Here is an 18,832-nt window from a genome sequence, read left to right as displayed (position 1 = left end):
TGGTAATTAACCTAGCATATTAGCAATTGGGCCTGAGTTTAGGAGCCAGTACTATCAATGGGTATTTTCTCAGTCACTCTGACAAACTATTGTGTTTATTTCAAATCCACTGCACTGAGGGTCTCTTTGTGATCCGGATTGTTGGATTATTGCCTGCATTTCTGTCTTCTGTGAAAACGCCAAATGTATAGAAATTTCAGTCACCAGATTAAACGTTCATCTTGACAATATATTATGCTGTTTGGTGTCATGCTGACATCCTATTGATGATGTTTCATGACTTTTTATGCCTTTATTTTGTTCTTCAGTTTCAATAAAAAGAAAAGCAAAAAGCCCTTAGACTAATGAATTCAGAGTCTTTTCAGACACAGTGCTGCTTCTCTTCCATGAGATCAGGAAAAGGATATATTTCTGGTTGCTGACATATGTGGTGCAGACATGAGATCACAGCTTTAAGCTTAATAGAAGAACATAACAATCCACTCACTGTTTACACTTTAGCCCAAAGGGCAGCTGGAAATCACAACCAACCATATGCAGTGCTGAACAAGTGGTCATGACTTTATTAATAAAGCCGAGCATTAACGAATAAGATTCTGGGAATGGTACAGTGAAGGGTAGGAGTGTCTTACCATAGGCCCCTCTAAGTACTAGGCAGAGGGCCCAGGCTATTGTTGAAAATGTCCTTTGGGATTAGACTGCTCTCTCTGCCAGGATTTCATTTGCCATCTTTCATATTTCCCAGTTCTCCCATACAGTGTTTAATCAGCTGCTAGGGACTGGTTAGAAAGGACTCCTATTCTTCTTGCTTCCTAACATCCTGAAAAGGGAGTGAATTATAGAATTATCTACATACAATTAAATGAAATCACACATGCAGAATGCTTTTTGTACTATAAAGAACTATTTCAAGTAGAAAATGAGACACAAATGATACCTCATTTAATCCTTCCAAGTCTATGACAGGTACAGTAATATTAGGCCAGTTTATGAATGAGAAACTGATTCTGAGAAAGGCCTAAGAATATTCAAGTAAATTTCAGAATAAAGGTTTATACCCAGGTCCAAAAATCCCATGCTCTGACTATTTAACAGCTGCCACAGAGAACAAATTAATTGATAACCCATGGGCTATCATAATTTTCTTTCTGCACTGAGATGTATACAAACCAAGTAGGCAAATGTAGTACTCAAACTTTAATAACACTGAAGTATTTCTATGCACATCAGTGTCACAATTTACAAATTTTTCTATCTAGTTCTTTCATTTCTTTTCCATACCTAACAGATTACCTCAGGTCCCAAATTTGTAACACAAACACAAAAATTACAGGACAAGTGTCAAAGCATAAAACCATTAAAATACCTTCAAGCTTTTGTGAAAGTGAGTTGGCCCTACTGGGCCAGCAAAAATTAATAATCAATAACTCCTATAAATATGACTGCTGATATAGATGGTGCAGAAATCAGAAGTTTGTAGCAACAACTATTTCATCCAAGTAATGTTTATTCAAGTGTAAAAAAGGAGGGAAATCTGAATCTGCAGTCCACCTCCTCTGACTAGATTTAAGGTATATAAGATTTTGCTGAAACATTTTGCTTCTAAGTGTGTTCTGATTTTGGTTTTGTTTTGTTTCTGAAACAGAAGTAAAATTCTTAACTTGAAGTACTTCATGTTATCTTTTTTATTGAAATTATCACTGTCAGGCTAAACATACCTTTAGTTTTCCACTGGGCCCAACATGAGAACAATCTTCAGGAAAACAAGAGCAGAGGAAAGAACAACATTGTTCTAAATGCACTCTCCCCTTACACCAAGCCAGATTCATGGTGGACTAAGAGAGAGCATAGTCTCTACTGACTTCCCTGATGATGCCCTGGGAGCCCAAACCATTCACACAGTTATTACGCAGAATGTAACTACATTTTCTCCCTTGGGGCCTTTAAGAAAAAGACTGGTTCCCAAACCACAGATAGTAATATGTAACCACAAGGCAAGGCAAGAGGAAGGGAGAGAAAGGCCCTGAGAATAATGGGTTCATCTCAGATAATTATCCCAAACTACAAATGGCCTTGAAATACAACTTTTAATCTCACCCTCAGTTTAGACATATTACCAAATGAAAATGAGAGATTAACGAATACTAGGAGCTTATAAACACAAAAGTGTGAATGGAACAGGCATAATGATCAACATTTCCAATGGACTAACCCTAATATTAGCAAAGAAAGAAATTATTTTCTAGTACTTCAAGGTAATATATATACACAAACATAAGAACTATGGACATCTTAAGGGTAAATTTCCTACAAAGTATAAGTGAATATAATATTCTTTTAACTGTCTATTGGCCACAAAATAATTCTTAATTAATTAGCATTTCTATTATGTTTTACAAATTATACCAGGCAATGGAGACATAGCAAAAAAGGTGCTGAATATTAGACAATTACTAAAAACTATAAATCTCTAATCTTATTTTCCCCAGTATCTAAATTCTTAAGAAGTTTAGGTAAAAAGTGAACAGACCTGCTTTCAACAAATGGTCCAAGAAAACTGGTTACCTACCAAAAAAAATTGAGTTGAACCCTTACTTTACACCATACATTAAAAAATTAACTCAAAATGGATCAAAGACATAAACTTAAAAGCTAAAACTACAAAGCCCTTAAAGACATAGGGGAAATCTTTATGACATTGGATTTGCAATGATTCTTGGATGTAATGCAAAAGCAAAGGTAACAAAAGAAAAATAGATAAGTTGGACTTTATCAAATTAAAAAACTTATGTGCATCAAAGGACACTATCGTGACAGTGAAAAAACAAGCCACAGAATGGCAGAAATAATTTCACAGGATGGGAGAAAAATTTTTGTGATAGGGATTAATATCAAGGATATAGAGAGAACCGGGGTGCCTGGGTGGTTCAGTCAGTTAAGCATCCAATTTTGGCTCAAGTCATGATCTCACAGTTTGTGAGTTTGAACCCTATTAGCACAGAGCCTGGAACCTGCTCCAAATTCTGTGTCTCCCTCTCTCCCTCTCCCACTTGTGCTCTCTCTTTCTCTCTCAAAAATAAGCAAATAAACTTTAAAAAAACAGGAAGAGAGAGAGAGAGAGAGAGAGAGAGAGAGAGAGAGAGAGAGAGAACTGTTACCACTCAAACAACTCAATTTATAAATCGATGAACAATTTAAGTAGACAATTCTCCAAAGATCCACAGACAGCCAATAAATTTATGAAAAGATGTTCAACATCATCAGTCACTAGGCAAATGCAAAATCAAAACCATTTTGAGATAAAATATCACACCTATAAGGATGGCTATTATCAAAAAAATGAAAATAACATTCTCCTCACCCACTGTTAACTCCCTTACCTTCTTCAGCAAGTCTTTGCTCAAATGCCATGTTCTCAATGAGTCCTAGTCTGGTCATCCTATATAAAACTGCTTTCTTGCACTATCAAGTCACCTGATTCTACTCTCTATATTTTTTTCTATAGCTCTTGTAAACTTTTAATATACTATACAATTTAGTTACTTACGCTTGTGTCTCTCACTATAATATAAGCTCCATGAGAATGAGAAATATCTGCTACATTCACTGATATATTTCCATTGTAAGGACAGTAACTGGCACATGATAAGTGCTTAATAAACATTGGATGAATAAACAAACTGCCTGATTTCTTTCATGGAGACAGAAAATAGCTAAAGAAGTTTTGAAAATCAAATTATTCTTAAAATTAATTCATTTTTCTCCTTTCAACACCAAATATTCCATTTATCATCACCAAATAACCAAAGTATTATGGCTTAAAATGGAAACTATTCCACTTTACTTAACATTTCAATGGAATGAGGTCTTAAAATTGTATTCATATCAACATTCACAGTACTTTGCCAGTTATCTACCTATGGTCTCTTGACTCTCATATCACCCTTCAATTCTCTGCTCTGTGATTCTGAGGCACTATATTTCCCAGGCTCTCTTGCCAGCTGGCTTCCTATTTGATTCTGCCAATGAGAGGGACTAGTGGGAAATTAGAAGGTGGAAGGGAGAGAAAAGAGATCTCCTTTATCTTAACTCCTGTCAGCATCCCTCCAACAACAAAATACACTGTGGCTGCACCATTTTACATTCCCACCAGCAATGGCTTCTTTTAGCACTCCCAATACCAGCTGCCTCAGAGATACCAGCTGGTCACACTCTCTCCATGATTAGAGCCTAAGTCATGCCATGTTTCCCTCCATGCTCTGAGCACAAGTCACGCAGTACACCTGCTCCCCAGAGGTCAAAGCCCCAGTCACAAGCTTTTCCAAATTCCTAGGTCCAAGGAACCCAGTTTCCTCCATTTTGGTCCACCACCTGTATGGCTAAGAACTGCTCCCTGCAGTGATCAGTCTGGGTTACCTCATCTTCCTTCTTTTGCTTTTACAGCCTTCCAACTCCCATGTAACAAATCCCCTCAATTAAATCCTATCTATTTGAATTGTTTTTCATGGTTTTGTTCTCTTGACCAGATGTGACTGTACTTGGTACAGTATAACACTCCAGGCTGACCAAAAGATTGACAACAGATAAATTTATATTTTCATCACTCAGAATTAAACATAGTGTAGATTTTTTTCCATACTATCTTTTTTATAAGTGTGAGATTACCTTTATTAGTATTTAGACCTTAGGTTGAGCCACTACCTCATTTGTTTTCAGACTTTTTTAATTCCAGTATAGTTAACATACAGTGTTACATTAGCTGCAGTTGTACAACAATTCCATACGTCACCCAGTCCACACTATCTTAACAAAAGAATGCTGAAAAAGGTATTTCAAATAGAACGAATAACAGATTGAGATCTTTAAGTACTGTGCTCATTTATACACTCTCACAAAGTAGTAAATTCTTACCTCAATCCTCTATCCTGCCGATTCTACACCTCTATTTGAATATATAGCATGCATCTCAAATTTAACACATCCCAAACTGAGCTTCTGATATTTCTTCAAACCTGTTCCTTCCAAAGGCTCTCCCATCTGACTTAATGACAACTCTGTCCTTTTAGCTTTTCAGGCCAGAATCCTGGAGTCATCATCTTTAATTCCTTTCTTTCTCTTATCCCCCAATCTGATCTGTTAGAAAGTCCTGCTAGTTTTCATTCAAAATATATTCAGATTACAACTGCTTCTGACTACCTCCACTGCTACTCCAAGCCACCAACAACTCCCATCTGTATTATTATAACAGTCTTTTAAATGGTCATTCTGCTTCCACTCTTTTGAACCCCTACAGCATATTCCCATCAACAACCAAAGTGATCCTTTTAAAACCTTTACTCATATCACTCCTCTCCTCAAAGTGTTCCATTAGTTCCTCAATTCAGTCATGCAGAATAAAAGCCAAAATCCTCACAACGATCTGAGTTCCTATAGGATCTGGTACCTGTTACCTCTCTGATTTCATCTCCTATTATTTCCTTCTCATTCATTTGCTTCCAGCCATTCTGGTCTCCTCTCTGTTCCTTGAACATCCTGGCCTATTTCCACCTCCGGGTCTTTGCATTGGCCTCCCCCTCTGTCTGGAGCACTCTTTTCCATACATATGCCTGGTTCCTTTGTTGTTACTTCAAGTCTTTGAGCAAGATTTTCTTTCTTGACCATCCTATTTAAGACAGCACGCACATCCAACACTAAGCACTCCCTATTTTCTTTATTTGCTGTATTTTTCTCCATAGCATTTATCCTCTGACTTGGTATATGATAATTTACTTTCTTAATATTTCCTTGCTTCCTCTACTAGAATGTAACCTCTTTGAATTTATATTTTGGCAGGAATTTATACTTCTTTCATTGATGTATCTTCAGTGTCCAGATGATACCTGGCACATAATAAGTGCTCAGTAAACATTTGTTGAATGAAACTCCAAACTCCAAAGCACCAAAGAATGAACAAATACAAACTTGCGTAGAAATACAGTGTGACATTCATATATAGATAGATATATATGACCTGGGCTATATTCTGAAGAATAAAAGTATATTATAAATTCCAATGCTGTAGTAGTAAGTACTGTAACAAGGTTATTCTTTTCCATCAAAATCTAAAAATGCATTTATAATCGTACCACATAATATTTGGGTGCTCCATAACATAGTGTTTAATACCCATTTTTCTGACTTACATTATCACTTCAACATCTACTAGTTCTGTGACTCTGGGCAAGTTACTTGACCTCTGTGCCTTATTTTCATAAAATATTAACAATAAAAATAATATACCTAGTTCATAGAAATTAGGTAAAGGATTAAATTATGTAATGTATTTGAAGCACTGCAGCACAGTGGCTGGTCCATAGACAGTATCAATATATGTTAGCTGTCATTACATAAAGCAACTAATATTTTTGAAAGGGAAGTAAATACTCTAAAATTCAACATTTTTTACTGCTTGAATTTGTTTATATTGCAAGCTTACTCAAAGCAAAAATCATATATTATACTTCTTTTATATCTGACATACTACTAAACATATTAATTCAATGCTTTATTGGTTTTATATATATATGTATACACACACATATACATATACAATTAAATCTTCAAAAAATATAGGTTATGAAAGCCAAGTTAGTCAAGATGACCAAGATAAGTAACAGAGGAAAGGAAAAGCAAATTCATTAGTTCTGACTCTTCATCTGACCACACTAAACGTGATACTAAAGTATACTGAAGACTTTTTGGCAAATATACTATAGGATTTTTTTTTTGAGAAGATAAAGATAATGGGGGAGGGGCAGAGAGACAGGGAGAGAGAGAATCTCTCCACCGAGTGTGGAGCCTGATGCGGGGCTTGAACTCATGACTGTGAGATCATGATCTGAACCAAAATCAAGAGTTGTACACTTAACCAACTGAGCCACCCAAGCACCCCTTTAAATGTACAATAGATATGCAAAGATTTTCTAACAGAAAAGAAATAATGATATGATGGATGCTAACTAAATTCACTGTTTATTAACAATATAAGTCAAATAATTATGTTGTACACCTTATACAGTGTTGTATGTCAACTATATCAATAAAGCTGGGGAAAAAAGAAATAACGATAAATTAACAGCGTGGGGGAAAAAGGCAAAAGAAGAGGAGAACAGAGACCGATGGCAGGCTTCAAATTGAGAAGGCAACCAATCAAAGCTGTGGGAGTTATGAGAAAGGACAGCACTAACAAAGACTTGGGTTGAAAGCTAAGAGTAGGACTTTGTGAGAAAGGGTACTTCTTCAAAAGATCACTCAAAGATAAACCCAACTGAGTGAGGGCAATAATAACTGACTCCAAATGAAGTGTACAGTTAACCACTGGTCACGAGAAGCTGAAAGACTTTCACACAAGGAGAATTACAGAAAAAACAAAAGCAAAGTAATAGAAGAATAAAATAATCATTAACTATCTTTGAAATGTTAACAGGCAATACTAGTATAGAATTAGTAATTTGACATCATGGGCTATACTTCTGGATGAAACAACTGGAATGAAAAGATCCTTAATTAAAAAAATTAGTTAAGGTTCAGATCTATAAATATGCTTTCATTTACTATAAACTCCTACAAATCACTTTGATGACATTTCATTATTTTTTTTTCTGATGCTATAAAAGCCCACATTAGTTAATGCGAGCTATGTTCAGAACTTGCCATGGTCCTACGACACAATCATTTTTTAACTCTTTACTAATGTAATGTCATAGTATGTAGATTTATTTATCAAGAACAATGAGAGGAAAATGGCATTGTGCAGAATATTATTCACAGTACTGTGCTAGTATGTGAATATGTACCTCTATGAGCACCAGGGAACAAAAAGAAATATAATTTCATCATCAAACTGTTGTCATGAGACAAACTATTTTAGTGTTATGTCCCTAACATGTTTCCATCACTCAGAGGTAGAATGACAACCACAGGGGAACATGTTTGGCTCAGTTAGTTAAGCCTCGGACTCTTGATTTCAGCTCAGGTCATGATCTCTCATTTTATGGGATGAAGCCTAGAGTCAGGCTCTGTGCTGCCAGTGTGGAGCTTCTTTGGAATTCTCCCTCTCTGTCTTTCTCTGGCCCTCCCCGGCTCATACATGCATGCTTTCTCACTCTTCTGCTCTCTCTTCCTCTCTCAGAATAAATAAATAATCAATTTTAAAAAATGACACTCACAAAGGACAGCTCACAGCATGCAATTTTGCATTTCTACAAAATGTAAAAAAGAATTAATTCTAGACACACTTTCAAAACAGAGATGTGTCACTGGTCAATCTAAGCCTAACGGGCTCTTCAACTTCTGTACCACTCTTTGAAACTCTCCTCCTTCAATTCATTCCTCCTTTCATACTTTTGGGTTAAACTTCCTTCTTTGGTTACTCTTTCACTACCAAATAAACTTAGCCTCCTATTCTATTAGTTCCTGTTATCTACATATGCCCCGACAGCTCTGGAAATAATGGATCTGGTGAGTAAACGATGTGGCATCACAACAGAGAATTTAACTGGTTTTTATAATTTCCAGAGGTACAATTACACCCAGGCACTACCCAATTTTTATTGTAATAGTTTACTGTTTTATAGTTTATATGTGTTCAACTCTGTAATCTTCAAAAATGAAGGAAATAAATAAGTTGAATAAATATACATATTTATATTTATACTATATAAATATAATATAATTAAATAACCATGAAAAAAATAAAGAGAGAGGGAAAAAAATCCCTTATCTTTACTAATAGAGCCTCCAAGCCCTTGGAATATTAAATAAAGCAGATGGTAGGAAATAAGTCTTTTAAAGTTCTGGATAAGAAAACAATGGTAACTCACAATATTACATTATACCATGATTACCTATATCACAAAGCCAAATCTTTCTTTCTCTGAGTTCCCTATATGCCTGCTATGGTCCAAATACTTATGTCTCCCCTAAAATTCATGTTAAAATCCTAACCCCCAAAGGTGAAGGTATTAATAGGTGGGCCATTGGGAGGCAATTAGGTCATGATAATAAAGCCTCCATAAATGTGATGAGTGCTTTTAGCAAAGAGATCCCACAGAGCTCCCTAGTACCTTCAATCATACAAGCAGTCTATGACCCAGAAGAGAGCCCTCACCAGACCCCTACTGGCATACTGATATCATACTTCTATCCTCCAGAACTGTGAGAAATACATTTTTATTATTTATGAGCTACCCTGTCTGTGGCATTATATTATACCATCCCAAGTGGACTAAGACAATGCCTCTTCCTCTTCAGAATATCCTGAACTGTATACACACACATCTGGGAACTACCTCATACAAAACATGGAAAGTCCTATCAACAGTTTACCAAAAATAAAAAATCAGAAAGCCTGTAAAACTTATTCAGAATATTTACATTGTCAGAAACATTTTTTTCAGTTCATTAGAATCTCTACTAATATAACTAACATATAGGTACTCTGAGGCATATTATCACCGATTCACAGGTTTGTGGGTTTTTGATTGTTCAGGTAGGATGATGGTAATGCATCTCAAACAAATTCTAAATATTAACATTTTCAGCAATACAAATGGCATTTCAAATAACATGTACAATACATTTTTAAAATGAAAAATAACGATTTATTATTAATGTCTTTATCATTTTCTCCTATCTAGCACTTTATTTCCCAACCCCTGCTTAGACATGTGCCTAAATATGACTGAAATATCTTAAATTAAAATTGAAAAAAACAAGTGATGAGGGGCTGCGTTTTGTTTGGGAATTTTTATTTTGTTGTTGTTGTTGTTGTAATGCAGAAAACAAAATCAAAGTGATATGCAAAAGAATTATGTCAGTCCCTGTCACAAATTCAATCATTTTATGCTGCAGTCTCTGTTCTTGGACAATGCTTTATCTCATGTAAAATCTAAGAAATAGTACAGTAAGATTATTCTTGAAGATCGGACAAATACCTAACAAGAAATGACCAGATCCATTGTTATTTATTTCATCTTAATTCTCTCTCTTTCTCCCTCTCCCTCCCTTCGCCTTTCTCTCATTTTCCATATCTCTCCCCATTCTCCTGATTTCTGTAATTATTTAAGCTTTCCTGTTTTACATCATTCTTCTGGAAAAGGGGACAACCATGGTCAAAAAAAATCACAGGATGAAAGTATGATAGTGAAACTTAATGCTACACTATGCCTATCAGCTACTTATAAGAATAGGACTTGAAAATAAAAGGTCATCTAACCAAAAAATGACAATTGCCATTAGGTCTTACATGAGAAAATACATACAATTTCATCAGCTTACATAAAAAAGAAGTCTCAAAAGCTCAATATTATTAAATAATACTTCTTAAAGCCTCTTTACTAGTCCACACCAATTACTTTTTTCAGCCTAGTCATTCACACAGAAGTTCTATACACTATAAAACAGTGTAATGACATCTTTACTTACCAAACCTGATCTCTCCAGCTAAGTTAGATATTTTGCATCACTGAACCAGTGTTATAAATGAAAGAAGATGAGCCCTACACAGCTTAACCAACTTACTCAAGCAAGTACCTAGTTACTAATTAGATGCCAAGAAAGCTGAGCCTGGAACCTAATCCTCCAAAACTCCAAAGATGATTTGGGACTGGAATTCAGATCTCTAAACAACAAAGCAATGAACATTATACAGGAAAGACAGAATCAATAGGGTCTGGTCCTAAAGAACTCACTAAAAATCTATAGTTGTGTACTTCTTTCTCTAAAAATCTCTGGTTGCATTCCTTGAATGATATATGATTATAGTAATGGAGGCAATTGCAGATCTAATGCAAACAAGATTTAAAAATAACAATTTGGTTGCTCTCAAGTCATTTATATATAGTCCTAGCATACATGATGTGATTTTTTTTCCTGCTGGATCTATACCTTCTGAATTAGATTGATTTGAGGTCGGTATTAAAATAAACCAGAATTCCAAATAACTGGTAAGGAGTGAGAGTAGAGATGGGAGTGGGAACAGGGACTGAGAGGCAAGCTAGCTATCAGGAGAAAGTCGTACCAGGATTAGAAAAGTGTTGTACTTAATGCTCAAGACATAATCCATGTGTGTTTGATAGAGAGTTAGCTATAGCTGGGGAGACTGAGGGACACAAATCATGAGAGACTATTGAATACTGAAAACGAACTGTGGACTAAAGGGGGAGGGGGAGGAAGGGAAGGGGGTGAAGGTCATGGTGGGGGCACTTGTGGGGAGAAGCACTGGGTGTCATATGGAAACCAATTTGACAATAAACTATTAAAAAATTTAAAAAAAGAGAGAGTTAGATATAATTGTAAGTGGAATCCTTCACATGCTACCTCTATATTCTTTTAATGGCTAAAACCTCATTTCAAAAGATGGGTAATGGGAACATGGGGAAACATGAGGAAATTGGATTTATTTTTTAAGTTTATTTATTGATTTTTGAGAAACATAGAAGCAGCGTGAATGGCGGAGGGACATAGAGGGATAGAGAGAATCCCAAGGAAGTTCCACATTGTCAGCACACAGCCCAATGCGGGGCTCTAACCCACAAAACCGTGAGATCATGTCCTGAACTGAAGCCAAGGAACAGACATTTAAGTGACTGAGTCACCCAGGCACCCCACCCAAAAATGGGATTTTTAAGTCATAGCACTCTTGTTAAAGGTAAGAGTTTCACATGATCTCTATAAGAGTGAAAGTGAAAAAAAAAATGAGAGAAGAGTTCTTCATGGTCATTACTGAAACCTATCACTACATTCTATAGGCACAGCACAGAGCAACTTAAATCTCTCAGGAAACTACTGGAAATGGGAAAAACCTACTGTACTACGGATGGAACATTTCAGACTCCATACCTGTTCGTTGTATTTCTTTAATGCCCACTAAGCCTACATAGAAAAGAAATAAAAAAGAAATGCAAAGGAGAAGCCAAAGGGAGCCAGAGGGTAAAGTGAGGAGGAAGAGTGATAGAGAAATGTTAGGAAGAAGAAAAGGAGAGGGGGAAAAAAGAAATATTAAGGGGTACTGTTCTTCAGCAAACTAAAAACAGTTAATCTACCAAAAAAAAAAAAAAACCCTATTTATACAAAAAAAAGTCAAATTGTTAGTTACAGAGATTTTGAAGATGTTGGTATTTGTTTTGAGGAAAACAGGCTTTCACTGTTTAAAATACAGAAGTAATAACTATTAGCATCATGTTTGAGGCTTATTCTCTTTTTATTAGTATGTATACTACATCAAGGGGGATAAAAGGAAGAATGAAAAGTGAGTAGATGGATCAACAAAAACTGATGAAACCAGAATACTTAAAGCCCTTTGTTTATTAGCTTCTTTCCATCCAACTACTCAATACTGTAACATTAGTTTACTTTCTTGTTAAAATCTCAGTTTCAGGTATGCAAAGACAAATCAAAAGAAGTATGAATTTTGTCCTCCAACAAAAATTGCAACTTAAAGCCAGGAGGTCATAGAAAGAGTTAGGTTGTTGATGCTAGGTAAAAGTGAAAACATCTTGTCACTCTTAAAAGAGCTAAAATAAAAATAGATACCTCTAAGTAACCAGAATTCATTTTTTATCAGAAGTAGAAGTAAATTCACAGTATAATAAAGAAAAACAATTTAGGGTAGGGAAAAAATGTGAAGACATTAACCTAAAATAATATTTACTGGTTTATTATTATTATTGTAGTTGTTACTATCTGGTTCTCTGCACATGAGACTCTGCCCAAGCTTGTGGATTTATATCAGCTGTTTTAATATCTTATAGTGGAGGAGGTATGTATTTTACTAGAAATTCGCAAGTTTAATGTGACAAGCATTTAAAAAGTAAAAATATTTCTTTTACCATGAAATATAAACTCATTAGATATTGGCACTGCACTTCAATGGGAAGACAAATAAGCAGCTAACCATGACAGGATGGTTTCAAACTGTTCAAGGGGGTAAATTGGTACATCCTTTCTAGAAGGCAACTTGGCAATCTATCAAAATCATTAAAAATACTCTTTGAACTAGGTTTTAAATGTCTAGGAATTGATTCCACAGAGGCCATCAAGGTAGTATTCCAAGATTTATATATTAAGTATGTTCATTGAAGTTTTGCTTACAATAGAACACCTAAATTTCCAACAGTTAGTATTAACACGTTTGACATTTATTCAAGAATTTGTAGGGATGCCTGAGTAGCTCAGTCAGGGATTCTTAATTTCAGCTCAGGTCATGATCCCAGAGTCATGGGATTGAACGCTGCCACAGGCTCTGCTTAAGATTCTCTCTCCCCTCTACCCTTCTCCCTTTGCCCCCTCCTCCACTCTTTCTCTTTCAAATAAAAATAATAATAAATAAAATTTTTAGAAAAAATTTATATTGAGTCTTTGTGCACAGCATATTAGTTAAGTTAAATGTAACATTAAACTAAAATACAATGCATCAGTTTAAAAAATCATGATCCCAAGTTGTTTTATAAATTTAGTATACTTCTATAAAAACCACAAATAGAGCCTTTTTGTGGCAGGGAAGAAATGATAAAATTATTCTATAGTTCATCTGGAGAAACAAATACTTGAGATTAACCAAGATAATTTGAAAAAGAAAGGTAATTACATACTAATATTAATTAATACAAATATAATCACTTCAATATATTATTTTAAACATATTTCTATAGTATTAATATATTCTCTTTATTATATGTAATTATATAAAGACATATTTATATGTCATTATATATATATCATATGTAACTAAATATATCATTATATTTATATTTTTGTGTATTTGATAATATAAATATTTATAGACATCTAGTAATATAGATGTAGTATACATCTATATTATATATAAATTTAATATAAAATTTTAATTTTTAAATAAATTTATAAACTTATATATAAATTATAAAATATATATTTTATAAATATATATTTATAAATACAATGTTTATAAAATAAATAGTATATGATCAGCAAATATATTACATATAAATAAATATGTCATAGACTTACCATATAATAAAAAATATTTTTAGTGAAATTACATATATTATCAATATATTATACATATACAAAATCTCACTAATTAAAAGCATGCCAAATGAAACACCAGATTGATTATTACCCAAGGAAATTGAAAAACAGACCCAAATATCTCTAGGAATTATTCTGTGATAACTGTAGTGTTTTAAAGATGGATTATATGACTAATATTATTGGAACAATTGGTTCTGTACCTCCTAATTGCAACTCACACAACAAAATAAATTCCAGATGAATTAAAAAACTAAAAGTATAAAAAACAAATACTATGATAATGCCATAATAAAATATATGTAAATATTTACATAATGTTGAGCAGGAAAGACATTTCTAAAAATGACACCAAAAGAAGAAACTCAAAAGGAGAAAAATAAAACTTTAGAGTTTATAAGAAACTTGATTTTCTAAAAAATTTTAATTGAAGACAAAATGACAAGATTGGAAAAATACCTACATCATATATAAAAAGGGTTAATATTTTTAGCAGATAAAGACCTCTTACATATCAATAAAATTAATTTCCCATTAGAATAATGTGCATTTCTTTGTGCTGGACAGTTCTAAATATTTTATATATGTTCACTCACTTGAGCCTTGCACAACCCTACAACGTATAGGAAACTTTTAAAGATAAGGAAACAGGCATTGAGAGATTAAGTAAACACCCAAGTTTATAGAGCTGATAAGGAGTGAAGGTATAGCCAAGATTCAAACTCTGTCACCAAAAGTCGGACTCCAAAATCTATGCTACTTCTCAAAGGATATAAACAAGAAATATATTGAAAGAAAGAAAGAAAGAAAGAAAGAAAGAAAGAAAGAAAGAAAGAAAGAAAGAAAGAACGAACGAAAGAGAGGGAGGGAGGGAGAGAGGGAGGGAGAGAGGAAGGGAGGGAGGGGGGAGAAAAGAGAGAAGGAGGGAAAGAAGGGAGGGAGGGAGGAAGGAGAAAAAGGAAAAGAAAAAAGGAAGGAAGAAAAAGGAAAGGGAAGGGAAGGGAAAAAAGAAAAAAAGAAATGCAAATGAACAAACAATAAATGAAAAAATATTCCATTTCACTACTAATCAAAGAAATACAAATTATACTAAAAATAAACTGCCACTTCCTATCTGTCATATTGGCAATGGTTGAAAATGATGACAATAGTATGTGTAAGCATAAACGTGACAAAATAAGTACTCTCATACACTGCTGGTAAGTGTAAACTGATTCATATATTCTGGAGGTTATTCTGGATTAAATGTTTTTAAAAAGTAATTACCTAACAATTCATTTCTAAGAATTTGAACTAAAGAAATCATCAGACATGCGTCAAAAGATTGAACTACAAAGGCAGTTACTACAATGTTGTCAATGCTAGTAGAAAAATCACAAATCTTAACTAGAGATGATCAACCAAATTTTGGAGTGCCCACAAATAGAATAGTGTTCAACCGTTAAAAAAATAATGTAAAAGAAGAGTATATTATGGAAAAATGTAAATGACATGATATACTGCTCAATAAAAAAATAGATCATAAAATATTTATTACCATATGATTCCATTCTTGTTTTAAAGTAGATAGAGAGAAAAAGACATACAATTTTAATACTGGATATATATACAACTTTGACATTATAATGATTATATCTGACAGTAGGAATGCAGTTTTCTTCTTTTTCTTTATTTTTTATGTGCTTCCTAAATTTCATATATGTGATATCTGTTATTTTTGGAGTAAGAAATAAAGTTTATATTTTAAAAAATGTAGGAGAAGAATATTTAATGATGTGAGAAAAATGACATTGAAACAATAACTTTTAAAAAGCACCTTCCAAAACAACATGTGCAATACAATACCATTTTTTAAACTAATACATGTATTTAAGCAAATAAATTTTAAGGATTTAATCAGTTTAAGCATTTTGAGATATCTCTAGATGTCATTATGGAAGTTCTTTGTATATTTTCTAAATTTTCTCCAACAACCACTCTTTGGTTTTTTATTCAGAAAAAAAAAAGCAGTCAGGAAAACTTTATTTTACCCTTTTCTCCATTTTAACTAATTGTTTAACAAGCCTATAATTTCTGGAAACGTGAAAAATAACATACTGCCTTCTTATTGTCAAAATGGACACAAAAATATGATAGTTTTTCTACTAATAGCAAATCTCAGAGATGTATTAGTATATTTTATACAATCAGAATTGTATTTAAAATTATAAAGCCTTCTAAATGTACTATATTGAGCTGCAAATGAGCCGTGCAAAGCAATCAGGCAAATCTCCTTGATATGTGTCCACCTATTGATAGATAGATAGATAGATAGATAGATAGATAGATAGATAGATAGATGATAGATAGATATAGTAAAATAAGATAATTGCAAATGATTAAGCAAGCAGATGGTTAAAAACAAATATGCAGACACTGGTCATCAATAAGGCAAGAGAAAAAAAATGCATGGGGATCAAGTACTTGGCAATGTTGCATTAACAAAAGTCCTCACCCAGATTCCTAAATACCTGGATTTTTTTGAATATGTGATCTTAAGCAACTCAGTTAGTCTCTCCAAGGCTTAGACTCCTCAGCTTTAAACTTCTAGTAAAAAAAAAAAAAAAATAGTATTTGGCTTAAAAATTACAGTAAAAAAATGGTTGATACAAATGTAAAAATTTTTCATTTGACTAAGCTAATATAAACCCTGGAATGCCTCCAAAGTTAGCATCTACCTAATTAAAGATAGATGAAGATGGTAATAACAAGAGACAAAAAGATAATTTTTTTAAGAAAGATAAAAGATGAAGAAAGAAAAGAACTAACATTCTTAATTATGAAAAATTTCCTTAACAGGGAATCAAGGCTCAGGAAAACTTAGTCGTTGTTTCCTATTCTCAGAAGGCCAGAAGAACTGGGGACCAAACTTCTGAATTTTGGCTGTGTGCCTCAAGTGTAACTAATCAAACAGTAGCACTTCCCCACATGGAGAAGCTGATACAGCATCAACAAATTCTTTATCAAAATCAACACTTTGTAACATTGAGAAAATTAAAGTGTTGTAATCTATAAATGGCCCAGCCTTCTCTGTTAACACTTTATCCGAATTGGACACTGTGTTTAAAAGTACGTTCATAAAAAGTTTCTCTTTACCTCTGCTACAATTTTTTAAGTCATGTATGTTTTCTTCTCTCTCTTAGAAAGTTTACTTCTTGTAATTTTGCATGGAAGATTTATACACATTCTTCATGGAAATATGCATAGTATGGTCGTTTTATTTTTCCCTCTAAGAGAGAAAAAGATGCTTTAAATGTTTTATTTTTGGATACAAAGATCTCCAATCCTTTACATTAACTTTCACCGCCTTTCCATTCCCTTCAAATTTCACCTTCTCTCCCCATTTCCTCCTCCAATCCAAATACACATGTACATACAAACACACTCAGAGGCACACACACAAGCACACTGCCAGACTTCTAAATATAAAGTTAGAAATAAAATCACCTGAGGATAACAAAGTTGTAAGCTGTTTTATAAAACAAAACAAAACAAAATTTGTTAAAGTAATAAGAAAAGCATTAAGCATTCTAATCAAAGTCTAGTAATATTTTCTCTAAGTCAGTGTTAATTATCCCAAATAATAAATGATCATTACAACAAAATAATTCTCACAGTTAATTATTATAAAAGAAAAGCAAGTCTTTGCCTATCAAAAAATGTTATTTTTTTACTTTATTTATTGCAGGTTTTCTGGATATTTCAGGGCTGCTTCCCTCCCAACCATCATTAAACCATCCGATAAACAACTTCCTCAAACACACTCTTCAGCTCTTAAATAAGAACATTCTTGGCACCTGTATGCATAAAGAACAACTTACATGTTTAATGAAATACCTCAGCTTCCAAAGTCAGCGTCTCCCCTCTGTCCTTTGGTGGCCACAGTATCTTCATTGGAAGCCTCTATTACTGTCATTATTTCTAATTTGAAATCATCCTCTACCTCCACACCCTTCCACGAAGAAAACATGGCTTTTATCTTTGTCATGCACATGCACAGTGTGGCGGGGGGGGGGGGGGGGGTTAAAAGAGTAAATTGCCATTTGCAACTTTTTTTTTATCATAAAATAGCAAATAAACAAGGAGTCCTCTCATTATTGGATACTAATGCACATTCAACCCTCAAGGCAGCAATTGAACTGCAATGTTACCCTATTTGCCTAATGTATCATATTTTCAAAAGGCAGAGAAAACCTCACAACTTGGAGTAAAGTTATCTGAAGGTAAAGAGATGCTATATTTGATACCTTGCATGAAGCTTGTGTCCCTTCTAAATAATAAACTTCAACTTTAGATGTTTTGGTTCTTAGGTCCAAAAAAATGGACCTAAAATGAAGTTACAGAGTTCATTGGAAGGTCATTATCAAGTTCAGGGAAAGTCTTAAGGAAGGAGAGGGGGAATGATAGAAGACATTATTAGGCTATTTGTAAAGTGAAAAATAAAACATTTTGATAGGCAAAGACTTAAGATTATTAGCAGTTTTTACAGAACTCTAAGATTTGGAAAATGGTTAAAAATTTAAATTAATATAATAGCTAACAATTGCAAAGCATTTATTTGCAATAAGCATTTTTCTAATTACTTTACATATATTAACCTATTTAGTCCTTAAAATAAACCCAGATATGAGTATTATTATGTATTATTATGACTATTCCCATTTTGCATATGAGAAACTAGGCACAGAGAAATTAACTTGTCCAAGATTATACTAGTAATGGTGGAGTCAGGGTTTGAATCTAG

The sequence above is a fragment of the Suricata suricatta genome, chromosome 11 (genome assembly GCF_006229205.1).
Source record: "Suricata suricatta isolate VVHF042 chromosome 11, meerkat_22Aug2017_6uvM2_HiC, whole genome shotgun sequence".
NCBI lineage: Eukaryota > Metazoa > Chordata > Mammalia > Carnivora > Herpestidae > Suricata > Suricata suricatta.
The sequence above is the reverse complement of the archived record's forward strand: the minus strand, read 5'-3'. Positions refer to the sequence as shown.